Source organism: Rhinoderma darwinii, unplaced genomic scaffold (genome assembly GCF_050947455.1).
Source record: "Rhinoderma darwinii isolate aRhiDar2 unplaced genomic scaffold, aRhiDar2.hap1 Scaffold_1522, whole genome shotgun sequence".
NCBI lineage: Eukaryota > Metazoa > Chordata > Amphibia > Anura > Rhinodermatidae > Rhinoderma > Rhinoderma darwinii.
The window spans coordinates 20024-35893 of record NW_027461977.1 but is presented as its reverse complement, the minus strand read 5'-3'; the positions used below and the strand labels follow the sequence as shown (position 1 = coordinate 35893).

Genomic DNA, 15870 nt, shown 5'->3' with positions numbered 1-15870 from the left:
AATGCATGAGTGATAATGAGCTCATTGATTAAATGCAATTAATGAATAGATTGCCACCTCTTGTTGTGTGTCGTCTGTGTTTCTGTGTTTCCGGCATTTCACATTGGAACACCTCATTCACCTTCCTTGTCTTCTCTCCGCCCTCCCTTTTAGGTAAGTTAAAGAGCTGCACCTGAGCCAGCCACTGATTGATTGATTGATTGATTGATTGATTGATTGATTGATTGATGCAGCACAACAGTCAAATAGTGGAGTGGAGTAGGGGAACAGCAAACAGCCAATAAAGCAGCCCGCCCGCTCGCCTGCCCGCCACAATGGACCTACCTGTGTACACTAGATGGATGTGATGGAATGTACTGTCGTCCCTACATTTCAAGAAGAAGTAAGAATTGCAGTTGCAACAAAGCCTTGCTTGCCTACAAAGAGAGCAGCAATTTGGATTTGTTACTATGTTACCTAGAAGAATAACAAACTGTGCAAGGATGGAGGTTGTAGGAGCAAGGAGAAGTTGTCTGTAAAGTTGGTGGATGCCTATTTTCCATTTTGCAGTCCCTTGTCTCCCTCTTGTGGCCTCCTGGAGGCAACTAGCTGTGCAAAAAAAAGACAGCCTGGCGGCCGGCTGTTGCAGTGTTGCCCTCTCAGGCAACACTGAGTGACTGACTGAGCCTCACCGTCTTATATAAAGTTCAGACGGAACTTTGCACGTGTCATAGTGGAGCCCTCAGGATTCCAGAGCCAGCTTTCTGACATCATAATGGGGCCTCAGAGATAAAAGCCTGGGCCCAGGCAGTGTTGGTCAGTGCTGCTCAGCAGGCAGCACTGGACTGGACTGGATTACAGCTGATACAAGGTGTGAAGGAACAAGGGGTGGCTGTGGGCATGCACTTGCTGCCGCTGCCAGTGTTTATCTGCATGGCAGCAGGGCATTTGGGCGTTGCCAGGAAGGCGTTTTTATGTAGATTCCTCCTCTTTCAGCACTGCATTGTGGTGCAAGCAAAAGAAGCAAATCCTGTCTGGCTTCCTCTCCGGCCTTTATTCACCTCCCGTGTAGCTGTGAGTGTGTGAGCCTGCAGGGCCCCATGGAATTGCCTAGAAGTAGGCTGAATCGCTGCAAGGGCTGAACAGCAGTATCGGGCAGGCTCGGGCAACGCGCGGCCCGTTCGGGTTATCGCTTCTCGGCCTTTTGGCTAAGATCAAGTGTAGTATCTGTTCTTATCAGTTTAATATCTGATACGTCCCCTATCTGGGGACCATATATTAAATGGATTTTTAGAACAGGGAGATGGAAATAGAGCTTGCTCTGTCCACTCCACGCATTGACCTGGTATTGCAGTATTTCCAGGACCGGTGCACCCTTTCCTTATGTGTTGACTAAAAGCAGATTCCAAAAGTGTTTTTTGTCTTTGCTATTGTTTCTGTCTTTCTGAAGGGATCTCCCCTTTTAATCCCATTATTTCAACACCTGTTGGACAATGCATGAGTGATAATGAGCTCATTGATTAAATGCAATTAATGAATAGATTGCCACCTCTTGTTGTGTGTCGTCTGTGTTTCTGTGTTTCCGGCATTTCACATTGGAACACCTCATTCACCTTCCTTGTCTTCTCTCCGCCCTCCCTTTTAGGTAAGTTAAAGAGCTGCACCTGAGCCAGCCACTGATTGATTGATTGATTGATTGATTGATTGATTGATTGATTGATTGATTGATTGATGCAGCACAACAGTCAAATAGTGGAGTGGAGTAGGGGAACAGCAAACAGCCAATAAAGCAGCCCGCCCGCTCGCCTGCCCGCCACAATGGACCTACCTGTGTACACTAGATGGATGTGATGGAATGTACTGTCGTCCCTACATTTCAAGAAGAAGTAAGAATTGCAGTTGCAACAAAGCCTTGCTTGCCTACAAAGAGAGCAGCAATTTGGATTTGTTACTATGTTACCTAGAAGAATAACAAACTGTGCAAGGATGGAGGTTGTAGGAGCAAGGAGAAGTTGTCTGTAAAGTTGGTGGATGCCTATTTTCCATTTTGCAGTCCCTTGTCTCCCTCTTGTGGCCTCCTGGAGGCAACTAGCTGTGCAAAAAAAAGACAGCCTGGCGGCCGGCTGTTGCAGTGTTGCCCTCTCAGGCAACACTGAGTGACTGACTGAGCCTCACCGTCTTATATAAAGTTCAGACGGAACTTTGCACGTGTCATAGTGGAGCCCTCAGGATTCCAGAGCCAGCTTTCTGACATCATAATGGGGCCTCAGAGATAAAAGCCTGGGCCCAGGCAGTGTTGGTCAGTGCTGCTCAGCAGGCAGCACTGGACTGGACTGGATTACAGCTGATACAAGGTGTGAAGGAACAAGGGGTGGCTGTGGGCATGCACTTGCTGCCGCTGCCAGTGTTTATCTGCATGGCAGCAGGGCATTTGGGCGTTGCCAGGAAGGCGTTTTTATGTAGATTCCTCCTCTTTCAGCACTGCATTGTGGTGCAAGCAAAAGAAGCAAATCCTGTCTGGCTTCCTCTCCGGCCTTTATTCACCTCCCGTGTAGCTGTGAGTGTGTGAGCCTGCAGGGCCCCATGGAATTGCCTAGAAGTAGGCTGAATCGCTGCAAGGGCTGAACAGCAGTATCGGGCAGGCTCGGGCAACGCGCGGCCCGTTCGGGTTATCGCTTCTCGGCCTTTTGGCTAAGATCAAGTGTAGTATCTGTTCTTATCAGTTTAATATCTGATACGTCCCCTATCTGGGGACCATATATTAAATGGATTTTTAGAACAGGGAGATGGAAATAGAGCTTGCTCTGTCCACTCCACGCATTGACCTGGTATTGCAGTATTTCCAGGACCGGTGCACCCTTTCCTTATGTGTTGACTAAAAGCAGATTCCAAAAGTGTTTTTTGTCTTTGCTATTGTTTCTGTCTTTCTGAAGGGATCTCCCCTTTTAATCCCATTATTTCAACACCTGTTGGACAATGCATGAGTGATAATGAGCTCATTGATTAAATGCAATTAATGAATAGATTGCCACCTCTTGTTGTGTGTCGTCTGTGTTTCTGTGTTTCCGGCATTTCACATTGGAACACCTCATTCACCTTCCTTGTCTTCTCTCCGCCCTCCCTTTTAGGTAAGTTAAAGAGCTGCACCTGAGCCAGCCACTGATTGATTGATTGATTGATTGATTGATTGATTGATTGATGCAGCACAACAGTCAAATAGTGGAGTGGAGTAGGGGAACAGCAAACAGCCAATAAAGCAGCCCGCCCGCTCGCCTGCCCGCCACAATGGACCTACCTGTGTACACTAGATGGATGTGATGGAATGTACTGTCGTCCCTACATTTCAAGAAGAAGTAAGAATTGCAGTTGCAACAAAGCCTTGCTTGCCTACAAAGAGAGCAGCAATTTGGATTTGTTACTATGTTACCTAGAAGAATAACAAACTGTGCAAGGATGGAGGTTGTAGGAGCAAGGAGAAGTTGTCTGTAAAGTTGGTGGATGCCTATTTTCCATTTTGCAGTCCCTTGTCTCCCTCTTGTGGCCTCCTGGAGGCAACTAGCTGTGCAAAAAAAAGACAGCCTGGCGGCCGGCTGTTGCAGTGTTGCCCTCTCAGGCAACACTGAGTGACTGACTGAGCCTCACCGTCTTATATAAAGTTCAGACGGAACTTTGCACGTGTCATAGTGGAGCCCTCAGGATTCCAGAGCCAGCTTTCTGACATCATAATGGGGCCTCAGAGATAAAAGCCTGGGCCCAGGCAGTGTTGGTCAGTGCTGCTCAGCAGGCAGCACTGGACTGGACTGGATTACAGCTGATACAAGGTGTGAAGGAACAAGGGGTGGCTGTGGGCATGCACTTGCTGCCGCTGCCAGTGTTTATCTGCATGGCAGCAGGGCATTTGGGCGTTGCCAGGAAGGCGTTTTTATGTAGATTCCTCCTCTTTCAGCACTGCATTGTGGTGCAAGCAAAAGAAGCAAATCCTGTCTGGCTTCCTCTCCGGCCTTTATTCACCTCCCGTGTAGCTGTGAGTGTGTGAGCCTGCAGGGCCCCATGGAATTGCCTAGAAGTAGGCTGAATCGCTGCAAGGGCTGAACAGCAGTATCGGGCAGGCTCGGGCAACGCGCGGCCCGTTCGGGTTATCGCTTCTCGGCCTTTTGGCTAAGATCAAGTGTAGTATCTGTTCTTATCAGTTTAATATCTGATACGTCCCCTATCTGGGGACCATATATTAAATGGATTTTTAGAACAGGGAGATGGAAATAGAGCTTGCTCTGTCCACTCCACGCATTGACCTGGTATTGCAGTATTTCCAGGACCGGTGCACCCTTTCCTTATGTGTTGACTAAAAGCAGATTCCAAAAGTGTTTTTTGTCTTTGCTATTGTTTCTGTCTTTCTGAAGGGATCTCCCCTTTTAATCCCATTATTTCAACACCTGTTGGACAATGCATGAGTGATAATGAGCTCATTGATTAAATGCAATTAATGAATAGATTGCCACCTCTTGTTGTGTGTCGTCTGTGTTTCTGTGTTTCCGGCATTTCACATTGGAACACCTCATTCACCTTCCTTGTCTTCTCTCCGCCCTCCCTTTTAGGTAAGTTAAAGAGCTGCACCTGAGCCAGCCACTGATTGATTGATTGATTGATTGATTGATTGATTGATTGATTGATGCAGCACAACAGTCAAATAGTGGAGTGGAGTAGGGGAACAGCAAACAGCCAATAAAGCAGCCCGCCCGCTCGCCTGCCCGCCACAATGGACCTACCTGTGTACACTAGATGGATGTGATGGAATGTACTGTCGTCCCTACATTTCAAGAAGAAGTAAGAATTGCAGTTGCAACAAAGCCTTGCTTGCCTACAAAGAGAGCAGCAATTTGGATTTGTTACTATGTTACCTAGAAGAATAACAAACTGTGCAAGGATGGAGGTTGTAGGAGCAAGGAGAAGTTGTCTGTAAAGTTGGTGGATGCCTATTTTCCATTTTGCAGTCCCTTGTCTCCCTCTTGTGGCCTCCTGGAGGCAACTAGCTGTGCAAAAAAAAGACAGCCTGGCGGCCGGCTGTTGCAGTGTTACCCTCTCAGGCAACACTGAGTGACTGACTGAGCCTCACCGTCTTATATAAAGTTCAGACGGAACTTTGCACGTGTCATAGTGGAGCCCTCAGGATTCCAGAGCCAGCTTTCTGACATCATAATGGGGCCTCAGAGATAAAAGCCTGGGCCCAGGCAGTGTTGGTCAGTGCTGCTCAGCAGGCAGCACTGGACTGGACTGGATTACAGCTGATACAAGGTGTGAAGGAACAAGGGGTGGCTGTGGGCATGCACTTGCTGCCGCTGCCAGTGTTTATCTGCATGGCAGCAGGGCATTTGGGCGTTGCCAGGAAGGCGTTTTTATGTAGATTCCTCCTCTTTCAGCACTGCATTGTGGTGCAAGCAAAAGAAGCAAATCCTGTCTGGCTTCCTCTCCGGCCTTTATTCACCTCCCGTGTAGCTGTGAGTGTGTGAGCCTGCAGGGCCCCATGGAATTGCCTAGAAGTAGGCTGAATCGCTGCAAGGGCTGAACAGCAGTATCGGGCAGGCTCGGGCAACGCGCGGCCCGTTCGGGTTATCGCTTCTCGGCCTTTTGGCTAAGATCAAGTGTAGTATCTGTTCTTATCAGTTTAATATCTGATACGTCCCCTATCTGGGGACCATATATTAAATGGATTTTTAGAACAGGGAGATGGAAACAGAGCTTGCTCTGTCCACTCCACGCATTGACCTGGTATTGCAGTATTTCCAGGACCGGTGCACCCTTTCCTTATGTGTTGACTAAAAGCAGATTCCAAAAGTGTTTTTTGTCTTTGCTATTGTTTCTGTCTTTCTGAAGGGATCTCCCCTTTTAATCCCATTATTTCAACACCTGTTGGACAATGCATGAGTGATAATGAGCTCATTGATTAAATGCAATTAATGAATAGATTGCCACCTCTTGTTGTGTGTCGTCTGTGTTTCTGTGTTTCCGGCATTTCACATTGGAACACCTCATTCACCTTCCTTGTCTTCTCTCCGCCCTCCCTTTTAGGTAAGTTAAAGAGCTGCACCTGAGCCAGCCACTGATTGATTGATTGATTGATTGATTGATTGATTGATTGATTGATTGATTGATTGATTGATGATTGATTGATTGATGCAGCACAACAGTCAAATAGTGGAGTGGAGTAGGGGAACAGCAAACAGCCAATAAAGCAGCCCGCCCGCTCGCCTGCCCGCCACAATGGACCTACCTGTGTACACTAGATGGATGTGATGGAATGTACTGTCGTCCCTACATTTCAAGAAGAAGTAAGAATTGCAGTTGCAACAAAGCCTTGCTTGCCTACAAAGAGAGCAGCAATTTGGATTTGTTACTATGTTACCTAGAAGAATAACAAACTGTGCAAGGATGGAGGTTGTAGGAGCAAGGAGAAGTTGTCTGTAAAGTTGGTGGATGCCTATTTTCCATTTTGCAGTCCCTTGTCTCCCTCTTGTGGCCTCCTGGAGGCAACTAGCTGTGCAAAAAAAAGACAGCCTGGCGGCCGGCTGTTGCAGTGTTGCCCTCTCAGGCAACACTGAGTGACTGACTGAGCCTCACCGTATTATATAAAGTTCAGACGGAACTTTGCACGTGTCATAGTGGAGCCCTCAGGATTCCAGAGCCAGCTTTCTGACATCATAATGGGGCCTCAGAGATAAAAGCCTGGGCCCAGGCAGTGTTGGTCAGTGCTGCTCAGCAGGCAGCACTGGACTGGACTGGATTACAGCTGATACAAGGTGTGAAGGAACAAGGGGTGGCTGTGGGCATGCACTTGCTGCCGCTGCCAGTGTTTATCTGCATGGCAGCAGGGCATTTGGGCGTTGCCAGGAAGGCGTTTTTATGTAGATTCCTCCTCTTTCAGCACTGCATTGTGGTGCAAGCAAAAGAAGCAAATCCTGTCTGGCTTCCTCTCCGGCCTTTATTCACCTCCCGTGTAGCTGTGAGTGTGTGAGCCTGCAGGGCCCCATGGAATTGCCTAGAAGTAGGCTGAATCGCTGCAAGGGCTGAACAGCAGTATCGGGCAGGCTCGGGCAACGCGCGGCCCGTTCGGGTTATCGCTTCTCGGCCTTTTGGCTAAGATCAAGTGTAGTATCTGTTCTTATCAGTTTAATATCTGATACGTCCCCTATCTGGGGACCATATATTAAATGGATTTTTAGAACAGGGAGATGGAAATAGAGCTTGCTCTGTCCACTCCACGCATTGACCTGGTATTGCAGTATTTCCAGGACCGGTGCACCCTTTCCTTATGTGTTGACTAAAAGCAGATTCCAAAAGTGTTTTTTGTCTTTGCTATTGTTTCTATCTTTCTGAAGGGATCTCCCTTTTTAATCCCATTATTTCAACACCTGTTGGACAATGCATGAGTGATAATGAGCTCATTGATTAAATGCAATTAATGAATAGATTGCCACCTCTTGTTGTGTGTCGTCTGTGTTTCTGTGTTTCCGGCATTTCACATTGGAACACCTCATTCACCTTCCTTGTCTTCTCTCCGCCCTCCCTTTTAGGTAAGTTAAAGAGCTGCACCTGAGCCAGCCACTGATTGATTGATTGATTGATTGATTGATTGATTGATTGATTGATTGATGCAGCACAACAGTCAAATAGTGGAGTGGAGTAGGGGAACAGCAAACAGCCAATAAAGCAGCCCGCCCGCTCGCCTGCCCGCCACAATGGACCTACCTGTGTACACTAGATGGATGTGATGGAATGTACTGTCGTCCCTACATTTCAAGAAGAAGTAAGAATTGCAGTTGCAACAAAGCCTTGCTTGCCTACAAAGAGAGCAGCAATTTGGATTTGTTACTATGTTACCTAGAAGAATAACAAACTGTGCAAGGATGGAGGTTGTAGGAGCAAGGAGAAGTTGTCTGTAAAGTTGGTGGATGCCTATTTTCCATTTTGCAGTCCCTTGTCTCCCTCTTGTGGCCTCCTGGAGGCAACTAGCTGTGCAAAAAAAAGACAGCCTGGCGGCCGGCTGTTGCAGTGTTGCCCTCTCAGGCAACACTGAGTGACTGACTGAGCCTCACCGTCTTATATAAAGTTCAGACGGAACTTTGCACGTGTCATAGTGGAGCCCTCAGGATTCCAGAGCCAGCTTTCTGACATCATAATGGGGCCTCAGAGATAAAAGCCTGGGCCCAGGCAGTGTTGGTCAGTGCTGCTCAGCAGGCAGCACTGGACTGGACTGTATTACAGCTGATACAAGGTGTGAAGGAACAAGGGGTGGCTGTGGGCATGCACTTGCTGCCGCTGCCAGTGTTTATCTGCATGGCAGCAGGGCATTTGGGCGTTGCCAGGAAGGCGTTTTTATGTAGATTCCTCCTCTTTCAGCACTGCATTGTGGTGCAAGCAAAAGAAGCAAATCCTGTCTGGCTTCCTCTCCGGCCTTTATTCACCTCCCGTGTAGCTGTGAGTGTGTGAGCCTGCAGGGCCCCATGGAATTGCCTAGAAGTAGGCTGAATCGCTGCAAGGGCTGAACAGCAGTATCGGGCAGGCTCGGGCAACGCGCGGCCCGTTCGGGTTATCGCTTCTCGGCCTTTTGGCTAAGATCAAGTGTAGTATCTGTTCTTATCAGTTTAATATCTGATACGTCCCCTATCTGGGGACCATATATTAAATGGATTTTTAGAACAGGGAGATGGAAATAGAGCTTGCTCTGTCCACTCCACGCATTGACCTGGTATTGCAGTATTTCCAGGACCGGTGCACCCTTTCCTTATGTGTTGACTAAAAGCAGATTCCAAAAGTGTTTTTTGTCTTTGCTATTGTTTCTGTCTTTCTGAAGGGATCTCCCCTTTTAATCCCATTATTTCAACACCTGTTGGACAATGCATGAGTGATAATGAGCTCATTGATTAAATGCAATTAATGAATAGATTGCCACCTCTTGTTGTGTGTCGTCTGTGTTTCTGTGTTTCCGGCATTTCACATTGGAACACCTCATTCACCTTCCTTGTCTTCTCTCCGCCCTCCCTTTTAGGTAAGTTAAAGAGCTGCACCTGAGCCAGCCACTGATTGATTGATTGATTGATTGATTGATTGATTGATTGATTGATGCAGCACAACAGTCAAATAGTGGAGTGGAGTAGGGGAACAGCAAACAGCCAATAAAGCAGCCCGCCCGCTCGCCTGCCCGCCACAATGGACCTACCTGTGTACACTAGATGGATGTGATGGAATGTACTGTCGTCCCTACATTTCAAGAAGAAGTAAGAATTGCAGTTGCAACAAAGCCTTGCTTGCCTACAAAGAGAGCAGCAATTTGGATTTGTTACTATGTTACCTAGAAGAATAACAAACTGTGCAAGGATGGAGGTTGTAGGAGCAAGGAGAAGTTGTCTGTAAAGTTGGTGGATGCCTATTTTCCATTTTGCAGTCCCTTGTCTCCCTCTTGTGGCCTCCTGGAGGCAACTAGCTGTGCAAAAAAAAGACAGCCTGGCGGCCGGCTGTTGCAGTGTTGCCCTCTCAGGCAACACTGAGTGACTGACTGAGCCTCACCGTCTTATATAAAGTTCAGACGGAACTTTGCACGTGTCATAGTGGAGCCCTCAGGATTCCAGAGCCAGCTTTCTGACATCATAATGGGGCCTCAGAGATAAAAGCCTGGGCCCAGGCAGTGTTGGTCAGTGCTGCTCAGCAGGCAGCACTGGACTGGACTGGATTACAGCTGATACAAGGTGTGAAGGAACAAGGGGTGGCTGTGGGCATGCACTTGCTGCCGCTGCCAGTGTTTATCTGCATGGCAGCAGGGCATTTGGGCGTTGCCAGGAAGGCGTTTTTATGTAGATTCCTCCTCTTTCAGCACTGCATTGTGGTGCAAGCAAAAGAAGCAAATCCTGTCTGGCTTCCTCTCCGGCCTTTATTCACCTCCCGTGTAGCTGTGAGTGTGTGAGCCTGCAGGGCCCCATGGAATTGCCTAGAAGTAGGCTGAATCGCTGCAAGGGCTGAACAGCAGTATCGGGCAGGCTCGGGCAACGCGCGGCCCGTTCGGGTTATCGCTTCTCGGCCTTTTGGCTAAGATCAAGTGTAGTATCTGTTCTTATCAGTTTAATATCTGATACGTCCCCTATCTGGGGACCATATATTAAATGGATTTTTAGAACAGGGAGATGGAAATAGAGCTTGCTCTGTCCACTCCACGCATTGACCTGGTATTGCAGTATTTCCAGGACCGGTGCACCCTTTCCTTATGTGTTGACTAAAAGCAGATTCCAAAAGTGTTTTTTGTCTTTGCTATTGTTTCTGTCTTTCTGAAGGGATCTCCCCTTTTAATCCCATTATTTCAACACCTGTTGGACAATGCATGAGTGATAATGAGCTCATTGATTAAATGCAATTAATGAATAGATTGCCACCTCTTGTTGTGTGTCGTCTGTGTTTCTGTGTTTCCGGCATTTCACATTGGAACACCTCATTCACCTTCCTTGTCTTCTCTCCGCCCTCCCTTTTAGGTAAGTTAAAGAGCTGCACCTGAGCCAGCCACTGATTGATTGATTGATTGATTGATTGATTGATTGATTGATTGATGCAGCACAACAGTCAAATAGTGGAGTGGAGTAGGGGAACAGCAAACAGCCAATAAAGCAGCCCGCCCGCTCGCCTGCCCGCCACAATGGACCTACCTGTGTACACTAGATGGATGTGATGGAATGTACTGTCGTCCCTACATTTCAAGAAGAAGTAAGAATTGCAGTTGCAACAAAGCCTTGCTTGCCTACAAAGAGAGCAGCAATTTGGATTTGTTACTATGTTACCTAGAAGAATAACAAACTGTGCAAGGATGGAGGTTGTAGGAGCAAGGAGAAGTTGTCTGTAAAGTTGGTGGATGCCTATTTTCCATTTTGCAGTCCCTTGTCTCCCTCTTGTGGCCTCCTGGAGGCAACTAGCTGTGCAAAAAAAAGACAGCCTGGCGGCCGGCTGTTGCAGTGTTGCCCTCTCAGGCAACACTGAGTGACTGACTGAGCCTCACCGTCTTATATAAAGTTCAGACGGAACTTTGCACGTGTCATAGTGGAGCCCTCAGGATTCCAGAGCCAGCTTTCTGACATCATAATGGGGCCTCAGAGATAAAAGCCTGGGCCCAGGCAGTGTTGGTCAGTGCTGCTCAGCAGGCAGCACTGGACTGGACTGGATTACAGCTGATACAAGGTGTGAAGGAACAAGGGGTGGCTGTGGGCATGCACTTGCTGCCGCTGCCAGTGTTTATCTGCATGGCAGCAGGGCATTTGGGCGTTGCCAGGAAGGCGTTTTTATGTAGATTCCTCCTCTTTCAGCACTGCATTGTGGTGCAAGCAAAAGAAGCAAATCCTGTCTGGCTTCCTCTCCGGCCTTTATTCACCTCCCGTGTAGCTGTGAGTGTGTGAGCCTGCAGGGCCCCATGGAATTGCCTAGAAGTAGGCTGAATCGCTGCAAGGGCTGAACAGCAGTATCGGGCAGGCTCGGGCAACGCGCGGCCCGTTCGGGTTATCGCTTCTCGGCCTTTTGGCTAAGATCAAGTGTAGTATCTGTTCTTATCAGTTTAATATCTGATACGTCCCCTATCTGGGGACCATATATTAAATGGATTTTTAGAACAGGGAGATGGAAATAGAGCTTGCTCTGTCCACTCCACGCATTGACCTGGTATTGCAGTATTTCCAGGACCGGTGCACCCTTTCCTTATGTGTTGACTAAAAGCAGATTCCAAAAGTGTTTTTTGTCTTTGCTATTGTTTCTGTCTTTCTGAAGGGATCTCCCCTTTTAATCCCATTATTTCAACACCTGTTGGACAATGCATGAGTGATAATGAGCTCATTGATTAAATGCAATTAATGAATAGATTGCCACCTCTTGTTGTGTGTCGTCTGTGTTTCTGTGTTTCCGGCATTTCACATTGGAACACCTCATTCACCTTCCTTGTCTTCTCTCCGCCCTCCCTTTTAGGTAAGTTAAAGAGCTGCACCTGAGCCAGCCACTGATTGATTGATTGATTGATTGATTGATTGATTGATTGATTGATTGATTGATGCAGCACAACAGTCAAATAGTGGAGTGGAGTAGGGGAACAGCAAACAGCCAATAAAGCAGCCCGCCCGCTCGCCTGCCCGCCACAATGGACCTACCTGTGTACACTAGATGGATGTGATGGAATGTACTGTCGTCCCTACATTTCAAGAAGAAGTAAGAATTGCAGTTGCAACAAAGCCTTGCTTGCCTACAAAGAGAGCAGCAATTTGGATTTGTTACTATGTTACCTAGAAGAATAACAAACTGTGCAAGGATGGAGGTTGTAGGAGCAAGGAGAAGTTGTCTGTAAAGTTGGTGGATGCCTATTTTCCATTTTGCAGTCCCTTGTCTCCCTCTTGTGGCCTCCTGGAGGCAACTAGCTGTGCAAAAAAAAGACAGCCTGGCGGCCGGCTGTTGCAGTGTTGCCCTCTCAGGCAACACTGAGTGACTGACTGAGCCTCACCGTCTTATATAAAGTTCAGACGGAACTTTGCACGTGTCATAGTGGAGCCCTCAGGATTCCAGAGCCAGCTTTCTGACATCATAATGGGGCCTCAGAGATAAAAGCCTGGGCCCAGGCAGTGTTGGTCAGTGCTGCTCAGCAGGCAGCACTGGACTGGACTGGATTACAGCTGATACAAGGTGTGAAGGAACAAGGGGTGGCTGTGGGCATGCACTTGCTGCCGCTGCCAGTGTTTATCTGCATGGCAGCAGGGCATTTGGGCGTTGCCAGGAAGGCGTTTTTATGTAGATTCCTCCTCTTTCAGCACTGCATTGTGGTGCAAGCAAAAGAAGCAAATCCTGTCTGGCTTCCTCTCCGGCCTTTATTCACCTCCCGTGTAGCTGTGAGTGTGTGAGCCTGCAGGGCCCCATGGAATTGCCTAGAAGTAGGCTGAATCGCTGCAAGGGCTGAACAGCAGTATCGGGCAGGCTCGGGCAACGCGCGGCCCGTTCGGGTTATCGCTTCTCGGCCTTTTGGCTAAGATCAAGTGTAGTATCTGTTCTTATCAGTTTAATATCTGATACGTCCCCTATCTGGGGACCATATATTAAATGGATTTTTAGAACAGGGAGATGGAAATAGAGCTTGCTCTGTCCACTCCACGCATTGACCTGGTATTGCAGTATTTCCAGGACCGGTGCACCCTTTCCTTATGTGTTGACTAAAAGCAGATTCCAAAAGTGTTTTTTGTCTTTGCTATTGTTTCTGTCTTTCTGAAGGGATCTCCCCTTTTAATCCCATTATTTCAACACCTGTTGGACAATGCATGAGTGATAATGAGCTCATTGATTAAATGCAATTAATGAATAGATTGCCACCTCTTGTTGTGTGTCGTCTGTGTTTCTGTGTTTCCGGCATTTCACATTGGAACACCTCATTCACCTTCCTTGTCTTCTCTCCGCCCTCCCTTTTAGGTAAGTTAAAGAGCTGCACCTGAGCCAGCCACTGATTGATTGATTGATTGATTGATTGATTGATTGATTGATTGATTGATTGATTGATTGATGCAGCACAACAGTCAAATAGTGGAGTGGAGTAGGGGAACAGCAAACAGCCAATAAAGCAGCCCGCCCGCTCGCCTGCCCGCCACAATGGACCTACCTGTGTACACTAGATGGATGTGATGGAATGTACTGTCGTCCCTACATTTCAAGAAGAAGTAAGAATTGCAGTTGCAACAAAGCCTTGCTTGCCTACAAAGAGAGCAGCAATTTGGATTTGTTACTATGTTACCTAGAAGAATAACAAACTGTGCAAGGATGGAGGTTGTAGGAGCAAGGAGAAGTTGTCTGTAAAGTTGGTGGATGCCTATTTTCCATTTTGCAGTCCCTTGTCTCCCTCTTGTGGCCTCCTGGAGGCAACTAGCTGTGCAAAAAAAAGACAGCCTGGCGGCCGGCTGTTGCAGTGTTGCCCTCTCAGGCAACACTGAGTGACTGACTGAGCCTCACCGTCTTATATAAAGTTCAGACGGAACTTTGCACGTGTCATAGTGGAGCCCTCAGGATTCCAGAGCCAGCTTTCTGACATCATAATGGGGCCTCAGAGATAAAAGCCTGGGCCCAGGCAGTGTTGGTCAGTGCTGCTCAGCAGGCAGCACTGGACTGGACTGGATTACAGCTGATACAAGGTGTGAAGGAACAAGGGGTGGCTGTGGGCATGCACTTGCTGCCGCTGCCAGTGTTTATCTGCATGGCAGCAGGGCATTTGGGCGTTGCCAGGAAGGCGTTTTTATGTAGATTCCTCCTCTTTCAGCACTGCATTGTGGTGCAAGCAAAAGAAGCAAATCCTGTCTGGCTTCCTCTCCGGCCTTTATTCACCTCCCGTGTAGCTGTGAGTGTGTGAGCCTGCAGGGCCCCATGGAATTGCCTAGAAGTAGGCTGAATCGCTGCAAGGGCTGAACAGCAGTATCGGGCAGGCTCGGGCAACGCGCGGCCCGTTCGGGTTATCGCTTCTCGGCCTTTTGGCTAAGATCAAGTGTAGTATCTGTTCTTATCAGTTTAATATCTGATACGTCCCCTATCTGGGGACCATATATTAAATGGATTTTTAGAACAGGGAGATGGAAATAGAGCTTGCTCTGTCCACTCCACGCATTGACCTGGTATTGCAGTATTTCCAGGACCGGTGCACCCTTTCCTTATGTGTTGACTAAAAGCAGATTCCAAAAGTGTTTTTTGTCTTTGCTATTGTTTCTGTCTTTCTGAAGGGATCTCCCCTTTTAATCCCATTATTTCAACACCTGTTGGACAATGCATGAGTGATAATGAGCTCATTGATTAAATGCAATTAATGAATAGATTGCCACCTCTTGTTGTGTGTCGTCTGTGTTTCTGTGTTTCCGGCATTTCACATTGGAACACCTCATTCACCTTCCTTGTCTTCTCTCCGCCCTCCCTTTTAGGTAAGTTAAAGAGCTGCACCTGAGCCAGCCACTGATTGATTGATTGATTGATTGATTGATTGATTGATTGATTGATGCAGCACAACAGTCAAATAGTGGAGTGGAGTAGGGGAACAGCAAACAGCCAATAAAGCAGCCCGCCCGCTCGCCTGCCCGCCACAATGGACCTACCTGTGTACACTAGATGGATGTGATGGAATGTACTGTCGTCCCTACATTTCAAGAAGAAGTAAGAATTGCAGTTGCAACAAAGCCTTGCTTGCCTACAAAGAGAGCAGCAATTTGGATTTGTTACTATGTTACCTAGAAGAATAACAAACTGTGCAAGGATGGAGGTTGTAGGAGCAAGGAGAAGTTGTCTGTAAAGTTGGTGGATGCCTATTTTCCATTTTGCAGTCCCTTGTCTCCCTCTTGTGGCCTCCTGGAGGCAACTAGCTGTGCAAAAAAAAGACAGCCTGGCGGCCGGCTGTTGCAGTGTTGCCCTCTCAGGCAACACTGAGTGACTGACTGAGCCTCACCGTCTTATATAAAGTTCAGACGGAACTTTGCACGTGTCATAGTGGAGCCCTCAGGATTCCAGAGCCAGCTTTCTGACATCATAATGGGGCCTCAGAGATAAAAGCCTGGGCCCAGGCAGTGTTGGTCAGTGCTGCTCAGCAGGCAGCACTGGACTGGACTGGATTACAGCTGATACAAGGTGTGAAGGAACAAGGGGTGGCTGTGGGCATGCACTTGCTGCCGCTGCCAGTGTTTATCTGCATGGCAGCAGGGCATTTGGGCGTTGCCAGGAAGGCGTTTTTATGTAGATTCCTCCTCTTTCAGCACTGCATTGTGGTGCAAGCAAAAGAAGCAAATCCTGTCTGGCTTCCTCTCCGGCCTTTATTCACCTCCCGTGTAGCTGTGAGTGTGTGAGCCTGCAGGGCCCCATGGAATTGCCTAG

General features: G+C 47.9%; 10 non-coding genes across 10 annotated transcripts; all 10 read left to right on the top strand.

Annotated features, from left to right (window-relative positions):
* The first annotated feature begins 1167 nt into the window (after nt 1-1167).
* Nucleotides 1168-1358, top strand: LOC142699408 (U2 spliceosomal RNA). The gene has a single exon (XR_012866262.1). It is a non-coding gene; the product is annotated as a U2 spliceosomal RNA (small nuclear RNA).
* Nucleotides 1359-2650: 1292 nt separating this feature from the next.
* LOC142699402 (U2 spliceosomal RNA) lies at nt 2651-2841 on the top strand. The gene has a single exon (XR_012866258.1). It is a non-coding gene; the product is annotated as a U2 spliceosomal RNA (small nuclear RNA).
* A 1276-nt stretch (nt 2842-4117) lies between these two features.
* Nucleotides 4118-4308, top strand: LOC142699389 (U2 spliceosomal RNA). Its single transcript, XR_012866247.1, has one exon. It is a non-coding gene; the product is annotated as a U2 spliceosomal RNA (small nuclear RNA).
* Nucleotides 4309-5588: 1280 nt separating this feature from the next.
* On the top strand, nt 5589-5779 carry LOC142699386 (U2 spliceosomal RNA). The gene has a single exon (XR_012866245.1). It is a non-coding gene; the product is annotated as a U2 spliceosomal RNA (small nuclear RNA).
* A 1311-nt stretch (nt 5780-7090) lies between these two features.
* On the top strand, nt 7091-7281 carry LOC142699377 (U2 spliceosomal RNA). Its single transcript, XR_012866236.1, has one exon. It is a non-coding gene; the product is annotated as a U2 spliceosomal RNA (small nuclear RNA).
* Nucleotides 7282-8565: 1284 nt separating this feature from the next.
* On the top strand, nt 8566-8756 carry LOC142699364 (U2 spliceosomal RNA). The gene has a single exon (XR_012866225.1). It is a non-coding gene; the product is annotated as a U2 spliceosomal RNA (small nuclear RNA).
* A 1280-nt stretch (nt 8757-10036) lies between these two features.
* LOC142699352 (U2 spliceosomal RNA) lies at nt 10037-10227 on the top strand. The gene has a single exon (XR_012866214.1). It is a non-coding gene; the product is annotated as a U2 spliceosomal RNA (small nuclear RNA).
* A 1280-nt stretch (nt 10228-11507) lies between these two features.
* On the top strand, nt 11508-11698 carry LOC142699340 (U2 spliceosomal RNA). The gene has a single exon (XR_012866203.1). It is a non-coding gene; the product is annotated as a U2 spliceosomal RNA (small nuclear RNA).
* Nucleotides 11699-12986: 1288 nt separating this feature from the next.
* On the top strand, nt 12987-13177 carry LOC142699327 (U2 spliceosomal RNA). Its single transcript, XR_012866191.1, has one exon. It is a non-coding gene; the product is annotated as a U2 spliceosomal RNA (small nuclear RNA).
* A 1296-nt stretch (nt 13178-14473) lies between these two features.
* Nucleotides 14474-14664, top strand: LOC142699315 (U2 spliceosomal RNA). The gene has a single exon (XR_012866180.1). It is a non-coding gene; the product is annotated as a U2 spliceosomal RNA (small nuclear RNA).
* Nucleotides 14665-15870: the final 1206 nt, after the last annotated feature.